This window comes from Phascolarctos cinereus, unplaced genomic scaffold (genome assembly GCF_003287225.1).
Source record: "Phascolarctos cinereus isolate Bilbo 61053 unplaced genomic scaffold, phaCin_HiC Scaffold_2;HRSCAF=192, whole genome shotgun sequence".
Classification (NCBI taxonomy): Eukaryota; Metazoa; Chordata; class Mammalia; order Diprotodontia; family Phascolarctidae; genus Phascolarctos; species Phascolarctos cinereus.
In genome coordinates this window covers 131,999,997-132,018,332 of record NW_027555625.1, presented here as the reverse complement: position 1 = coordinate 132,018,332, position 18,336 = coordinate 131,999,997, and the positions used below count along the sequence as shown (strand labels likewise).

The following is an 18,336-nucleotide window of genomic DNA, read 5'->3' as shown; positions in this document are numbered from 1 at the left end:
GTATTTATGTGGAAACATGATGCTCTCTCTAAAAATATCATTTAATCAATTTAATATATATAGGTATGCTTAGAGCTAAGTTAGTTTTGGCAAATAATACAACCTTAGGAAGTCAGAAATCTTACTGATTTGACTTTTTGAAGAAGTTGTAGAGCTTTCATGCATTTTCAGTTGAAAAATACATTAAATTCAGAAATTCCTTTATGGTTTAATGAAAATATAGTGACCTTCTGAATATGGGAATTAGAATTGATTTGTTCCTAAATTCATTCCGGTACCCTAAAGATTTTCCCTTTTTTCACTGATAGGCCACCTTGGAGAACTCAAAGACCATATTTTACTTCAGTTCCTTAGAACTGAGAATATTTAGGGTATTTAAAGTCAGTCAAGCAAGTATTTATTTAGCTCTTGCTAGGTGCCAAGCCCCTGTACTAAATGCTAGAGGTAATAAAAGAGAGAGACAGAGACAGAGACAGAGAGAGGAAAAAAAATCCCTGGCCTCAGGGAACAATGCAAATAATTTGGTATAGATAGGATACATAGAGAATAGATTGAAAGTAACCTTACAGGAAAAGGCTTAAGTGGGAATCATAGTAATATGATTAAAAAGTAATCATAACTGTGAATGCGCATGGGATGAATTCTCCTATAAAATGGAAGCAAGTAGCAGAATGGATTAAAAACCATAGTCCTACAATATGTTGTTTACAGGAAACACATTTGAAACAGAGGGACACATACAGGCTAAAGGTAAAAGGCTGGAGTAGAATATATTATGCTTCAGCTGAAGTAAAATAAGCAGGGGTAGCAATCCTGATCTCAGACAAAGCAAAACCAAAAATAGATCTTATCAAAAGAGATAAGGAAGGAAACTATGTCGTGCTAAAAGGCACCACAGACAATGAAGTAATATCACTACTAAACATATATGCACCAAGTGATATAATATCCAGATTCTTAGAGGAGGGGTTCAGGGAGTTACAGGAAGAAATAGACAGCAAAAATGATACTAGTGGGAGACCTCAACCTCCCCCTTTCTAAACTACATGAATCTAACCACAATATAAACAGGAAAGAATTTAGAAATTTTAGGAGAGCACCACTGGAGAAAACTGAATGGGGATAGAAAGGAATATACTTTTTTCTCAGTATTACATGGCACATACACAAAAACTGACCATGTACTAGGGCATAAAAACCTCACAATCCAGTGCAGAAAGGCAGAAATATTAAATGCATCTTTTTCAGATCATGATGCAAAGAAAATTATATATATAATAAAAGACCACGGAAAGATAGACGAAAAACTAATTGGAAACTAAATAATCTAAGCCTAAAAAATGAGTGGGTCGAACAACAAATCAAACAAACAATAACTTCCTTCAAGAGAATGACAGTAATGAGACAACATACCAAAACATATGGGATGCAGTGAAACCAGTCCTTAGATGAAGTTTTTTATATCTCTAAATGCTTGCATTAATAAAATACAGAAAGAGAACATCAATAAATTAGTCATGCAACTAAAAAAAAAAACTAGAAAAAGAACAAGTTAAAAATCCTCAAACATCAAATTAGAAATACTGAAAACGAAAGGAGAGATTAATAAAATTGAAATTAAGAAAACTCTTGAACTAATAAAAAAACTAAGAGCTGGTTTTATGGGGGAAAAAACCCACCAAAATAGATAAACCTTTGGTTAATTTAATTTAAAAAAAGAAAGAAAACCAAATCACCAGTATCAAAAATGAAATGCGTGAATCCACCACCAAGAAGAGGAAATTTAAATAATAATTAGGAACTATTTTGCCCAACTGCATGCCAATAATTTCATAATCTTAGTGAAATGGATGAATATTTACAAAAATATAAATTGCCCAGATTAATAGAAGACGAAGTAAAATATATAAATAACCCCATCTCAGAAATAGAAATTGAACAAGCCATTGATGAACTCCCTGGGGAAAAAATCTCCAGGGCCAGATGGATTTACAAGCAAATTCTATCAAATGTTTAAAGAATAATTAATTCCAATACTACATAGACTACTTGGGAAAATAGGTGAAGAAGGAGTCTTACCAAATTCTTTTTCTGATACAAATATAGTGCTGATACCTAAACAGAGAAGAGTCAAAACAGAGAAATAAAATTATAGACCAATTTCCCTAATGAATATAGATGCAAAAATTTTAAATAAAATATTACCAAATACATTACAGCAACTTATCACAAGAACAGCACACTATGACAACGTAGTATTTCCACCAGGAATGCAGGTCTGGTTCAATAATACGAAAACTATCAGCATCATTGATCATATGAACAACACTAACGGCAACGACATGGTCTTCTCAATACATGCAGAAAAAGCTTCTGACAAAATACAATACCCATTCCTATTAATAACCATAGAGAGCACAGGAATAAATGGAGTCTTCCTTAAAATAATGAGTAGCATCTACCTAATACCTTCAGCAAGCCTCATATATAATGTCAGCAAGCTAGAAGCATTTCCAGCAAGATTGGGGATGAAACAAGGAAGTTCATTATCACCACTGTTATTCAATATTGTACTGGATACGTTAGCTTTAGCAATAAGAAAAGAAAAAGAAATTGAAGGTATTAGAACAGGCAAAGAAGAAACAAAGCTATCACTTTTTGCACATGATATGAAGACATACTTAGGGGAATCCTAAAGAATCAAGTAAAAACCTACCTGAAATAATAAACAATTTTAGCAAAGTTGCAGGCTGTAAAATAAACCCACATAAATCATCAGCATTTCTATATATTACCAACAAAGCCCAACAGCAAGAGATAGAAAGAGAAATCCCATTTGAAGTTACTGTAGATATTATAAAATATTTAGGAGTCTACCCCCCAAAACAAACCCAGGAACTCTATGAACACAATTACAAAACACTTTTCACAGAAATAAAATCAGATCTAAATAATTGGAAAAACATCAGTTGCCCATGGGTAGGCCAAGCTAATATAATAAAAATGACAATTCTGCCTAAGCTAATTTACTTATTCAGTGCCATATCAATCAAACTACCAAAAAGGTATTTTATAGAGCTAGAAAAAATAATAACAGGATTCATTTCGAATAACAAAAGGCCCAGAATATCAAGGGAACTAATGAAAAGAAATGCTAGGGAAGGTGGCCTAGCTGTTTCAGATCTTAAATTGTATTATAAATCAGCAATCATCAAAACTGCTTGGTACTGGCTAAGAAATATGGAGGTGGATCAGTGGAATAGTTTAGTTATACAAGACATAGTAGTCAATGACTATAGTAATCTACTATTTCATAAACCCAAAACAGCACCTTCTGGGATAGGAACTCACTAATTGACAAAAACTGCTGTGAAAACTGGGAAAAAGTATCTCAGAAACTAGGTAGGCATAGACCAAAATCTCACACCATATATGAAAATAAAGTAAAAATGGGTTCATGATTTAGATATAAAGCCTGAAAATCAAAACAACTCTGAGGTACCACATCACACCTATCAGATTGGCCAACATGACAAAACAGGAAAATGATAAATGTTGGAGAAGATGTGGGAAAATTGGAACACTAATGCATTGTTGGTGGAGTTGTGAAATGATCCAGCCATTTTGAAAACAATTTAGAACTATGCCCAAAGGGATATAAAAATGTGCATATCCTTTGACTCAGCAATACCACTTCTAGGGCTATATCCCAAACAGATCATACAAATGGGAAAAGGACCCACATGCACAAAAATATTCATAGCAGCTCTTTTTCTGGTGGCAAAGAATTAGAAATTGAGAGGATGCCCATCAATTGGGGAATGGCTGAGCAAATTGTGGCATATGAATGTAGTGGAATACAATTGTGCTATAAGAAATAATGACAGATAAATTGGTGGGCGGAGCCAAGATGGCAGCATGAAAGCAGTGACTTGCTTGAGCTCTCCCCCAAACCCCTCCAAGTACATGTAAAAAAATGGCTCTACACAAATTCTAAAGCAGCAAAACCCACAAAAAGACAGAGTAAAACAAATTTCCAGCCCAAGAGAGCCTGCATGGTTGATCAGACAGGCATATCGTACCATGGGGGTGGCGGAGCGCAGTTCGGCGTGGGCACTCAGGCCCCATCGAACCTGGAGCAGGCCTCAGAGGACTGAATCGAGGGCAGCTGTGGCGGTTTCTAGACTCCTCCCACTAACACCGCAAGGCATGGAATATAATATTCCAGAGGGCAAAGGTGAAGGATTACAACCAAGAATCACCTACCCAGCAAAACTGAGTATAATCCTTCAGGGTAAAAAATGGTCATTCAGTGAAACAGAGGACTTTCAAGCATTCTTGATGAAAAGACCAGACATGAATAGAAAATCTGAGTTTCAAATACAAGACTCAAGTGGAACATGAAGAAGTAAACAGGAAAGAGAAATCATAAGAGACTTATTAAGGCTGAACTGTTTACATTCCTGCATGGAAAGATGATATTTATAACTCATGAGACCTTTGTATTAGGGTAGTGGGAGTGGAAAAAATTATATGTATATATAGATAGATACATACATACATACATAGACAAACACATAGAGAGAGAGAGAGAGAGAGAGAGAGAGAGAGAGAGAGAGAGAGAGAAGAGAGAGAGAGAGGGCACAGGGTGAGTTGACGATGAAGGGGTGACATCTAGAGAATAAAATTAAGGGGTGAGGGAGGATTATACTAGGAGAAGGAGAAAGGCAGAGGTAGAATGGGGTACATTATCTCACACAAAACACACAAGAAAAGGTTCTTGCAGTGGAGAGGAAACAAGGGAAGGTGAGAAGAAATTAAGGAATCTTATTCTCATAGTATTTGGCTTAAGGAGGGAATAACACACACACTCAATTGGGTATGGAAATTTGTCTTACCCTACAGGAAAATAGGGGAGGAAGAGTACAAGAGAGCAGGGGGATGATAGAGAGAAGGGCAGATTGGGAAAGGGGTAATCAGAAGGAAGCACTTCTGAGGAGGGACAGGGTCAAAAGACAGAATAGAATAAATGGGGGGGGCAGAATAGGATTAAGGGAAATAAGAGTTAGTTTTTCACAGCATTTCTACCATGGAAGTGTTTTGCATAACTGCACATGTATGGCCTGTACTGAGTTGCTTGCCTTTTCAATGAGGGTGGGTGGGGTGGGAGGAAGGGAGAAAATTTGGAACCCAACGTTTTAAAAACACGTTTAAAAAAAAATGTTTCCACATGCAACTGGGAAATAAGAAATACAGGAAATGAGGAGAACATTGTACACTACAAGTAAGAGCTACGTTGTCTGATGACTAACGTTGATACACTTAATCCCCAGTAATGCAAGGATCTAAGACATCCCCAAATGTCTCATAATGGAAAATGCTATCCACCTCCAAAGAAAGAACTATAGAGTTTTAATGCAGATTGAAGCATACTAATTTGCTATTTTGGTTTCTTTTGTTTTGTTTCCTCTTTCTGGTGGTTCCTCCTATTGGTTTTAATTCTTCCTTACAACATCACTAATGTGAAAATATGTTTAATAGGAATGTATATTTATAGCCTATATCAGATTGCGCGCTGTCTTGGGGAAGGAGCTGGGGATGGAGGCAGAGAAACATTTAAAACACAAAATCTTATTGAAGTCATCTTTCATAAGTCAAAATAAATTAATAAAAAATTTTTTAAAAGCCTTAAAGTTTTGGAGAGGGTCCCATCCCTATCTTTTATATTTGTTGTACCAGAAGAAATATTGGATTTGTAATCAAAGATCTGTGTTCAAAGGCAGGCATTGTGTGACATTGAGCAAGTCACTTCACATGTCTATCCCTCAGTTTCCCTATCTGTAAAATGAGGATAACCTATACCTTATGAGGCCATTCTGAGGTTCAAACAAGATAACTCATATAAACCGTAAAAGATTGTCATCCATATCATTATTATTACCCTGCTGTCTGGTGTGGCATTCAACTTCTTCCTGTTGAAAGACATGTACCCTTTCAGGGTCTTCTTATCCAGTTCCATATTTCTCACCTTCTTATACCTAATTTTCCTACACACTGATAGGCCTGTGATAACAGATAACTTTACTTACAATAAGGCATCTTTCCTTGGAACTCCCTCTTTCTCCAAGCTCATTTCTAAAACCTAGGCCATTATATCATTAGAAAGCTTCTAGTCTGGGGTGGGGAACCTGTGGCCTCAAGGTCACCTGTGGTCCTCATGGTCCTCAAGTGCAGCCCTTTGAATCCAAACTCCAGAGAACAAATCCTCTGAATAAAAGGATTTTTTTTTTCTGTAAAACTTGGACTCAATCAAAAGGCTGCACCCAAGGCCACAGGTTCCCCACCCCTGTAAATCTAGACTATGAGTCTTATAATTATAACCAATGAATACTTAGGACACAGTATGTAATATCAACCTATCTTCTCACTTCTATTCAATCCCTGCCCAACATGATAATTAGGGACATATCAAATTGCCATGAAAAAGGAAGAATGTCAGACAGAATTCACAATGGTTCCAAAAATTCAGTTTACTGTAATGAATATCTTCAAAAGGGGCAAACCATGGATTGGCAAGGGAAAGGGGGAGTGTCAGAAGAATGGAAGACTTTTCCTTTGTTCTATTAGTCTCACTTCTGATGCAGTAAATTGTAATTTCTTTTCTCCAGACCTTTGCTTTTGGCATCTTAGGTACTATGTTCACTGTAAAACAAAGGGAAATGCTCAACATTAGCAGCAGCCAGCTTCCCACTGTGAATACTATGAACTGCAAGATAGGTAATGTAGCCAGCACAATTCAGTGTCATACTAGAGGTGATTCCTTGTTACTTTAGAAACATCTAACGCTGCATCAACTTTTCCAAACTTACACATTTGTGAATTTTAAATTCAGTTCAATGTATTTAATGACTATCATGTACTAGGCGCTGGGATTAAAAAATCAAAATAGATAAAAGTTCTTATTCTCAAGGAATTTATATTCTGCTGGGATGGGTAAAACCACATAGAGAAAAGTATAATACAATGTAGGGCAAAGGACAAAGTGCTCTAATTAAATTGGAGTAGGGAGGGAACATTCTCATCTAGTCAGGGTGAGCATGTAACAAGGAATTTTATATACTTTTTAAATATGATAAACTTCATATATGTACTTACCTGCTACTGCTATATGAATATGTACTGAATTCTGATCCAGATCTATGTAAAAGCAAAAATATTGTTTTAAATTAGCAATTATGCCAAGGCAATATAATATCAAAGAATATTTTCTTTGGAAGATCAGTTTCTACAAGTATCTAACTCTACTTTTATTTAAAACACACTGCTACAAATTCAACTTCCAGATAACTTTCTCCCTCTGTCAAGAAGTATACTTCTGTGGCAAATCAGGATTGGAGGAGTCAGGTCACTGTGTCTTCCCTGGCCACCTTCCTGAATCTTTAGAAGTGGTTGCGCAGGGCTCCCTAAAAAGTCAAGGCCATAAAAGTTGCTAATGAAATGCCAGGAAGAGTATATCGCTATCACAGGGTTTTGTATATTTTTAGCACCTAGACAGTGAGTGCTTGCTTTAACTGCTCACAGATTCAGTGTATAGGAAAGTACCTCAACTAAACTGATTTTAAATACCTAAAAATTGTTCATGGTTTGCTTTAATGAAATTTATCCCTCTTCAGTTGGTAGATGACCTATATTCATTCTCATCGTCTTTACCTGGATATGATTTACAAACTGTGACCATTTTATGTATTATTCTCTTTTCTCTTTTCACCTTACTCTGTATTCGTTCATGTTAATGGTGAAATGAAACTTGGTTCTTCTCACATTACTCTGAATTCTTCATATTAATTGGTTTTGCACAATATTTTATTATACTCATATACCCCAATTCATTTAGGCATTCCCCTTTCAAATACATTTTTCCATCATTGTTCGCCGCTATTTGATGGAAGTCACTAAGTTCCATTAGTGAGGTGGTTTATAAAATAGTGTCAAGTTCTTCATAGAATTTCTCTGTTTCTTCATCCTCTGCAAAATAATGGCACATAAGCTACAATAATCAACTTTATTGTAGTCTTTTTGATTACGTTTTTCAAGAGCAGTGTGAATCTAGATGACCAAATGTACCATGAAATCAAGTTTCTTGTTTCCTTTGGGTACAAAGTGAAATCAACTCCATCAAACTTCTTTATTTGCCTGCACAAAAATAACCAATGATCCATCTTTCATTTATTTATAACTTTCTCATTTCTTTTGGTTACATTTAGAGTTAGAATGTCAGTATTGATATAATTTTACTCCTCCATATAATGATTCATTGACCATTCTAAAAGTATCTCATTTTTAAAATGCCCCAACTTCTTTAATACTTTAATGTTTGTGTTTTCGTCAATGTGAGTACTTCCTACAAAAATGGAAATTGTAACCTGTCCATGCCTCCTCATTCTTCCAACTTTTGTCTACATCCTCCCATGGTTTCTCCCCAGGTTGTCCACCCAGCTTTCTGAAGGTTTCCCTCTAACTCTCCTGATATTTCTTGGAGCACACAGGCTGTCTGTCCATCACTTATTCTTTGCTCTTGCTACATGACTTCTCTGATTGCATCCTTTATGCCACATCCAAAGCCTTCTCATCTTGCACTTTTCTTTGGATGATATTTGGACACTATAATATTTAACAAGACTCACAATCACACATCATCAAAAGAATATTAATACTGAAAAAATGGGCCTTTGTTTCAGGGACAATACCTAACATTTATATAGTGCTTTTGAAATTGGTGAAGTGCTTTACATATGTTATCTCATTTGATCCTCATGAGCCTATGAGGCAAGTACTATTATTATCCTCATTTTATACATGAGGAAACTGAGGCTGAGAAAGGCTGTGACTTGACAGGGTCATACAATTACTAAGTGTCTGAGGAGAGATTTTAGCCCAAGTCTTCATTACTACAAGTCTACCATTCTATCCACTGTGAAACACTGCCTCCTATTACACTGCACAGTTTTCCAAAATTAGCCCAGGCAACTTCCCCTCTCTTGCACATCTCAGGGCTTAGGTTATTCCTCAAAACTGTCTGTCCAAGATATAGGTACTATGAGTTGTCTATATAACAGCATATCATAGTCTGCATAATACATATTCTTCATTCACCTGGATTTTCAAATTAGCTAGTTAGTCTGAATTCTTTTGAACCATCAAAATTCTTTTAGGAAGCACTATAAAATTCTATCATTTGATGAAATCAGCACAATGTTATCTGCAAATAGAAGCACCTGAAAGACCTCACCATTTCTAAGGAATCTTTTAATTTGGACAATAGTGTACATGATGTAGCAAACATATTTACTAAGCATATTTCTGTTTTGTGCCTTATTTAACATTAAGGTTATATTCAGAGGATTATCTAAGTTGTCTCAATAATAATATCTTTGAAGGAAATGTTATGATTGTGTGATCTTCATGGAAAACACACTAATGGAAGACACCCTTTAAGGTAGCATTTTGCTTTATGAAATAAAGTGCCTTTTTATAGTCCCCCCCAAAAATATACATTGAGATCTCATGATGTCTATAAATTTCAGTCAATTTTGTAACCACAAACATGGTGTTCTGTAGAATGTAACTTTTAAAATCTTTACTGTTGCCTGCTCATACCTAAACAGTTCAAAAATGAAAATGTTCATAAATTTCATAGTTCACAAAAATATTTTGTAGACATAGGAATAATGATTAGTAGTTACTGATATTTTTGGTCATTATCTGTGGTAACGATGTTTGAGGTCTTCCCAAGTCTTTGTTATTCTCCCTTTTTTCAAATACATTGAGAATCAATTTTTTAATAACTTCAAAACTGAGTTGTGATCTAGTTTGGAACCTCTGTGTATTCTTTACCCAGTCTAGCTATCATTTACATCTTTCTTTACTGCCACTTCGATTTCCTCATACAGCAAACTAAGAACAGTAATTTTAAGAGTCTGAATATGGTGGCTCTATTGAAATTAAGGAAGAGACGACTTTATTATGGAACTTCTTATAAACTTCTATTTTTCTGCCATGTATTGTCCTCTTCCCAATTTATACTTTTTTATCTTTAGGATGATTTGGCTTAGTTAAGTTACTCAAAAAGCTTTCTGAAAATATGATTTTCTCTCCACTGCTATTGTTTTATGAGGTGATACTGCTCACACTCTACTCCATTTCATATTTTACAAATGAGTTTATGTTTTAAATCCTGTTGCCCTTCTCTGACATACTTCTCATCTGATGAGGAGATTCATTGATAGATGAAGCCATTTCTAGCCTCCTTTAGTCTCTTCATTATGACAACTGATTTATGTCAGGTAAACCTCCCCAGGAAATGGTGTGTTTATATCTGGTTTTTTTTATACTTTTCTCATTTCTCAGTATCAATACCTTATTTAAGTGGATCAATTTGAAGATGCCTCAATTGCACTCCATATATCTTCTCATTTTTATTCTTCTAGTTTCTACTGAACCTAAAACCTTCATTCTTACAAATCATTGATCCAATTTTATGCTGAATGCTAATTTAGAAATGACTTTTACATCAATAACTAGTCATTTTCTGCCCATTAAAATGTAATCTATTTTATTATTTGTGGGGCTAAGGTGCTCTCCTCCTTTCATGAGCATTTTTTTCTCTGGAGCTCAAGATAGGTTTTTACCACTAAACTTTCAGACACTCAAATTCACTATTCTAATTAGCTACTTCTAAAAATAGTATCTGGGATTTTTATACATTTTATTTTATACAATCTTTTTTGGTTATAATATCTGAAATTTCATACCAGCACCAGTGGTTTTATAACCATACCCTACAAGATATAACCAAATTCTTTAACTAATCCAAGCAGACTTCCTTTGCAACACTTTATACACTGGTTTTCAAAGATATCTAAATTGATCAAGGACTTTTCCCATAGTCTCACGTCTATAGACAAGTGATTGATTCCGTGTTATTGGTCTTATTTACACCCATTAAACAACTGAAGATGAATTTATACCTCATGCATAAAAATACACAAATTCAATTTACTCAGTAATTGGTGATTCCTTTGGAGATAAGCATCCCTTCAGAGATTTCCATTTAACAGTTATTATGGCTATAATGAAAAGAATAGGTAGAGAAATGTAGAAACTTATAAGCAGCCAGTTCTTCCTAGGATACTCTGTAGCTCTGCCATTGAAAGAGCCTAAGAATAAAAAAAGAAACAGCAAGAAATTCAGAGTAATATAAACTGGGCTTTCTGCTTTTAACTATGACATAAAAACCAGTTACATGGAACATATAGGTTATTTTTTTCCAAGTAAGGCTAAAATAAATATAGACAGATTTAAAAGCAACAGCCAACAAGTCAGTCAACATTTATTCAGTGCTTATTATGTGCCAGGCATTTTGCTAAGCCCTGAAAATGCAAAGAAAGGGGGAAAAAATCATCACAGATAATGAATCAGTATTAATTCTTAGAATATGTGTGCTAAATGGCATGGCATCTAAATACATAGAGGACAAGTCAATCAGATTGCAGAAAGAAAGAGTAAAACTATAATAGTGGAGTACCCCAATGTGTCCTTTCAGATAGGAAGTATACTAGAAAAATATAACAGAAAGGTAAGAAAGAAGTTAAAAACCAGAATAGCATTTTAGAAAAGTTAGATATGAAAACTATCTGGCAATTATCACATGGGAATTGAAAAGAGGAACAAACATTTCTCAGCTGTGTATAGCTGTGTATAGCTGTGTATATGGAAAAAATTACTCTGTATTAAGCCATAAAATCCTCAGGGAAAAAAAGTGAAGCAGAAATATTAAAAAGCCTTTTCAAAGCACAATGCAAGTAAAATTATAGTTGATAAAGACCCTTTGAAGAAAGGGTCAAAATAATTGAAGACCAAATAATTTATTCTTAAAGAATTGATAGATCAAAGAATGAATCATGGCAATGGTAGAAAACTTCTTCAGAGAAAATGACAATGATGAGATAGCATTTCAAAGCAGTCAGGAGAAATTTTACACATCTAAATGCTTTCATGAATATAAGAGAGAAAAAACTGATTAAAGAACTGAGAATGTAACTAAAAGAATATAGCTAAACAAAAAGTAATTTAAATACCAAACACTAAATTAGAAATTTGGAAAATTAAAGAAAATGTTAACAAAATAGACAGAAAAAAACCCCTTTGGATTAAGCATAAAACTAAGAACTGTTTTTTTAAACTAATAAATTAAAGACTTAGTTGCTCTGATTTTTTTAAAAGAGAAAGAAAATAAAATAATCATAAAAATAAAAAGTGAGAATTCAAACCCGAAGATAAAATAAAGGAATTTATCAGAAACTGTATTGCTTAATGTAATACCAATAAAACTGATAACAAATGAAATGTATACATATTTGCAAAAATATACAATATCCAGATTACCAAAAAAAGAGAATATTCAAATAACTCAGTATCAGAAAAAGAAAACTGAACAAAATATAAATGAATTCCCAAAAGGAAAACAGGACCAGATGTTTCACAAGTGAATTCTATTACTCTAAAAGAATAATTCCAATTTACATAATCTATTTGTGAATAAAGGAAAAGAAGGGATCCTTTTAAACACTTTTGATGACACAAAGCAGAAAAAGAAAACTCAAATGACTATTTCTGAACATCAACACAAAAAAATTAATTAAAATATTAATAAAGCACCTAACATTTTTAAAAGGTTGGATTTATGCCAAGAATACAGAGTTTTATCCATTTATGAAAACTATAAGCATAATAGACCAAATTATTAACAAATAATAAAAAATAACTGCATCATAATTTCAATAGATGCTGAAATTTTTCTAACAAAATATAAAAGGCTTTTCTGTTAAAAAATACTGAAACACATAGGAATAAGTGGACCTTGCTTTAAAATGATACAGAGTATATGCCTAAAATCTAAGAACCCTGGCTGAGGAGTAACATACTTGACCTTCTGGCTGGGAGGACAAGGCAGTATGTTATAAATGCAGTGTCCCACAACTATTCCAGAAGACCAGCGATGAACCTTCTCTATACCTCCTGATAGAGATATTGTATCCATAGCATAGAATGACGTGTACAGGTAAATATTTTGAGATACAGTTAAGGTGACTCGATTAGGAGCATTTGTTACAAGGGACATACAGATATCATGGTATTCTGGGGATATATCCATTGGATCTGACTGAAGCAAGAATGTAATTGCCGCAAAGCTACCTTGGACAGGTTCACTGATTTTACTCCTCCCAGGAAAGGTCTCCAGTCCTACTTTGTATTCATTATTATTCGTGATAATAATGGTTTCTATTTACATAGTGTCTTAAAGTTTGCAAAGTATTTCATACATGTTCAGGGAAGTGGGATGGAGGGTAGAGGGGGTGGAATGGGAAGGTTTGAAGACTCACTCTTCTCCTAGCTCTACTCCTGGCTCTCTTCTCCAGACACTGGCCTCCTACCCTGGAGATCCCTCTGCCCCTGTGGCTGGCCTCCTGTTCCCATTGACAGCTCCTTGCTCCCTCCTTCTCATCTGCATGCACCACTCTTCAGCTTCCTTTAATAAATTCTTCTGTTCCAGGAGAATGCAAGCTCCTTGAGAGTAAGAACTGTCCTTTTCACTTGTCTTTGTATCCCCAGTGCTTAGCACCAGGCCTGGCACACAGCAAGGGCCTCATGAATGCTTTTATATCTAGCTGGCTAGTTACTTTGGCTGACTATCTCAGAGCTCACAATACACTATCATGAACTGGCCACGATGCTGAACCACAGTGAGGCAGCTGCCCAATACCAATAAAAATTCTGCCTTAAAACACAGGTTGCCAGGAGGATGCTATGTTCTTCCATCATAGAAACTTCCCAATAAATAATTATTCCCCTTAATTTATCTATAACAAATGCCCGTTATGCTTGGTTTTTGGCATATATTTGAGTGTAACCCACCAACTCACATGACCCAAAAATGCCAGTTATCATTTCTTGTTCTGCCTAGCACTAGCAGGTGAAGGTGGCAGCACAGCTTTCCTAGCAGAATTGGAATCGTCACTGTGGGAATAGGGCGTTCCTGATGTGGTGCATGCAGTACCATCCCCTATAACTATGGAACTTCCTATACCAGTCCTGTACAGGCAATTGGAAGGATTCTCCCACACTTAATGGTTGATGACGATATTATCAGTGGCCAAAGCTCTGTTATGGATAATATACTCAGGAAAAAATAAGACCTCAGTTACACATGTAATCAGGTGGCTGAATCTAAGGGTAACTTGTCTTATTACCTTTAATAATATCTCATACTAAAATGCACCCATATTTTGCAAGCATTTAATTTTTATTATTTCACAACACTATAAGGTGGGTGCTATTATACTCATTTTACAAATGAGGAAAATGAGGCCTAGGAAGGGTAAACTTAGCAAGTCCCACACAGCTAGTAAGAAACTGAGGTGTGATTTAAACCCAGGTTTTCCTAACTCCAAATCTAGCATTATATCACTGAATATGAAAGAAACCCTCTGAGTGCCTCATTAAAATAACTGACCTAAAGGGCAATATGAAACTCAGAGACGAGGAATGAATCACAGGTATGAATAGATACATAGATGGATAGCTGAATCGATGGATGGATCAATGGAAAGATGGGTAGGTGGATGAATGAAAAAGCATATACTGGGACAGGTACTGTACAAAGACCTGGGGATGCAAATACAAGCAAGAAAAACAGTCTCTATCATCAAGGAGCTAGTAATCTGAGTGAAGAAAACACATAAAGGGAAGCTGGAAAGCAGCATTGGAGAAAGGTGGAAAGAGAGCTTTGATAATGTCTGGGAGGTGATATGGTGGCCAGGTTACAGAAAAAGTAAGGTCTCCCAAATAAAAGCCCAAGATACCAGGGGACAGAGTCCAAGATCTGATGGGAGACAGATGAGGAAGATGGCCAAGACATATGTGGAATAATTTGAAATGTCCCATAAGTTACTGGTGGTCTGGGTTCTAGGCAGGATAAGGTGAAAGCTCATCTGTCACAGTCCAAAGCTCCATGGAAACACCAAGAATCTGGGCTTCCCATATCAGACACCATACCCCTTTCTCATTTTTTCTTGAATTGTATTGCATGCTGGCATTGCTGAATCCATTGATCATCAGCAATTCTGTACTGCTATAGCCAAGGTTAAGTACACCGGAGTTGATCCCAGCCCAACCAGGAAGATTCATGGGTATCTTTCCCTTGAGTAATCGACTATGCACTTTTTTTTTTCCTTTCTACTACATGAGAGTCTGAGTGCCCTATATTCCTTTCCTGATGCTGATAAAGTTCATTTAATTCTATGCCATGCTTTTGCTCATTTGTTTATAGGCTGTATTATGGATACTAACCTCTTCTCCACGGTGAAAGATACTGAATGATTCTACTTTTCCTTACAGCACATGCTGGGGGGTGAAAATCTAATTCACATATGCATATATTTTCATTATTAGTGCATGCCTAAGACAACACAAAACATTAAAAATGGAAATTTACTTAGAGTGATATACATAAATGATTATTTGGATGATCTTTCTGCATACATATTTTCTTTCATATATATAGTTAAAACTGTTTTAATATACATATAATTTGTATACAAATTTGAATATAAATATTTATATATCTATATGCTTAGCTATATTCATCATAGCAAAGATTTTTTAAAAGCTAAATAACTTCTTCAAGGTCAATTAATGATTACCAGTATTTCTCTAAATAGTCTAGTGAGGCCATTTGACTAAACGGCTACTTAAATCCCCAAAACAGATCAACAAGTCAACAAGCTTTTTATTAAGCATCAGGAGTTGTGCTATGTACTGCACAAAGAAAGATAAAAATAGTCTTTGTTCTCAAGGAGGTCACATTCTAAAGAAAGGGATAACATACAAATAACTACATACATGTCAGTTAAATATAGGGTAGTTTGGAAGTAACTTTAGAGGGAAAGCATTAACATTAATGGGGACTAGGAAAGGCATCTTTTAAAAGGTGAGATTTCAGCTGAGACTTGAAAAGATTCAGGGAAACCAAAAGTCAGAGACGTAGAAGAAGAATATTGCAGGCATGGAAGATAGCCACTAAAAATGCACACATTTGGGAAATGGAGCATCATGTGTGAGGAACAGCAAAGAGACCAGGGTCCCTGGATTACAGAGTACATGAAGAGGAAGAGGGGAGATGTTTTCCCCAAACTCACATTACTTTCCATTTTGATCAGAGAAAAGTAAAAATTTTATAATTAATTGGTATTGTATAAGAAAATGTGTGCTAATATGAAAAGGAAAGATTCAGTGAAGAAAACTAGCTCTGTTGACAGGGTCGGTATCAGATTGGGGAATAAAGAGGTGAGAGATTGAGAAAGTAGTGAAAGAAAGTGAAAAATCTCTTTCTGGTGGTTCCTCCTATTGGTTCTAATTCTTAATTACAACATCACTAATGTGAAAATGTGTTTAAGAAGAATATATATGTATAGCCTATACAAGATTGTGCACTGTCTTGGGGAGGGAGATGGAGAGGGAAAGGGAGAAAAATTCAAAACTCAAAAGCTTATGGAAGTGGTTGTTGATAAGTCAAAATAAATTAGTTAAAAAAATTTTAAAAGTGAAAAATGATACCTATAGAATGATGCGATTATATTATCAGAAAATAAACTCCTCTTTTGATCTGAATGCTGTGAAATTATGAATTTGAGCTACCACTTAGACAATGTTTTTTCATTATGGTTAAAAAACTGTTTGAAGCATTTCCTTGGGTACACTTTGCTTTAAAATTGATGATGATGGGGGGGGGAGAATAAATACTAGTGTTTGAGAAAAGTACAAAAGATCTTGTAAATTCTCATTATCTACAAAATTCTTTGGGTATTCACAAGATTTTCAGTACTTTTGAATCTTCAGCCTTGGCAAGATCAAAAATCTTATCAGTTGTTTGAAAGGAGTTACAAGAATGTGTGTAACTAATGAGAGCCTTATAAATTCTAAAACAGTAAATTGTTTTACCGAGGAACTGAGATCCCCTCCTCCAGTACAAATACTCATAGTCAAAGTGGGGGAGCAATTTACCTTACAAGTTCATTTTTAGTATAGAAGTGATTTCTATGGTGAATTGTCTGGCTACCAATTGTGGAAATTATGAAATTGTACCGAGAATATTTTTGCAGGAATTAATATGCAATACCTTAAGATATCCAGGATAACAGAAGTCAGTGTTTTTCTTGATTATAAGCAAACTATCATTCATTTTATATGATATTATTTTCTTAATATTTACTGATTGATTAGTAAAATGATAAATGGATGCTTGGGAAATACTGAAAATTTTTAATGTATATTTTTTTTGTTATTGTGACATGAAAGGCAACTGTACCCTGCTATATTCTATAATACTTTGATAAACTTAGCTCTTCTGAGGAATGCAAGAATCTTAGACAACTCCCAAAGACTCATGATGGAAAATGCTATCCACATCCAGAGAAACAACTTTGGAGTCTAAATGCAGGTGGAAGCATACTATTTGCTCTCCTTTTCTTTTGTTGCTTTGTTTTGTTTCTTCTTTCTTGTGGCTCCTCCCATTAGTTCTAATTCTGCTTTACATCATGACTAATGTGAAAATACGTTTAATATGAATAGATATGTAGAGCCTATATCAGATTGCACACCATTTTGGGTAGGGGAAAAAAAGAGGATGAGAAAATTTAAAACTCAAAATCTTATGGAAGTGAATGCTGAAAACTAAAAATAAATAATTATTTTTAAAAAGAAGGAAAAAAAGGATAACAAATTGAACATAATAGATTTGCACCTTCATGTGCAATCACCTTTTTTATTATGTTATGGAAATTCTTGTTTTATTTCATGAATTACAAATAAATAAATAACAACAATTTAGCTTTCCTTTGCTCTTCTATAGCATTTATAAAAAGAGTTTGACCATTTTCTTCCCCTGCTCAAAAAGCTTCAGTGGCTCCTTATTGCCTGTAGAGTAAAATAAAAACTCTAGTCTTTGACATTTAAAGTCCTTTTTATGGCTCCAACTGACCTTTTCATACTTAATATAGATCAACTGTCTGTTCCTTGCATATAACAACTCCCACCTTGGAGCCTTTCCACAGGCTGTAGCTCATTCCTAGTATACACTAAATTTGCATTTACACACACACACATATACATATATAATACATATCCACCATGTGTTTTAAAAATGTATCGATAATTCCTTTTTTGTTTTTCTGAACTTGACAAACATCAACATAAGCATTTCCATTTGCAAAGAAGAGC

At 34.8% G+C, this 18,336-nt stretch overlaps 1 protein-coding gene and 1 long non-coding RNA gene across 2 annotated transcripts in view; both read right to left on the bottom strand.

Annotated features, from left to right (window-relative positions):
* LOC110203767 (disintegrin and metalloproteinase domain-containing protein 2-like) overlaps positions 1-18,336 on the bottom strand; it is a 223,909-nt gene that overhangs the window by 125,256 nt on the left and 80,317 nt on the right.
* Positions 6,516-15,535, bottom strand: LOC110204145 (uncharacterized). The gene is made up of 4 exons (XR_002323223.2): positions 15,409-15,535; positions 11,060-11,216; positions 7,156-7,197; positions 6,516-6,702 (listed from the first exon to the last, which is right to left on the bottom strand). It is a non-coding gene; the product is annotated as an uncharacterized LOC110204145 (long non-coding RNA).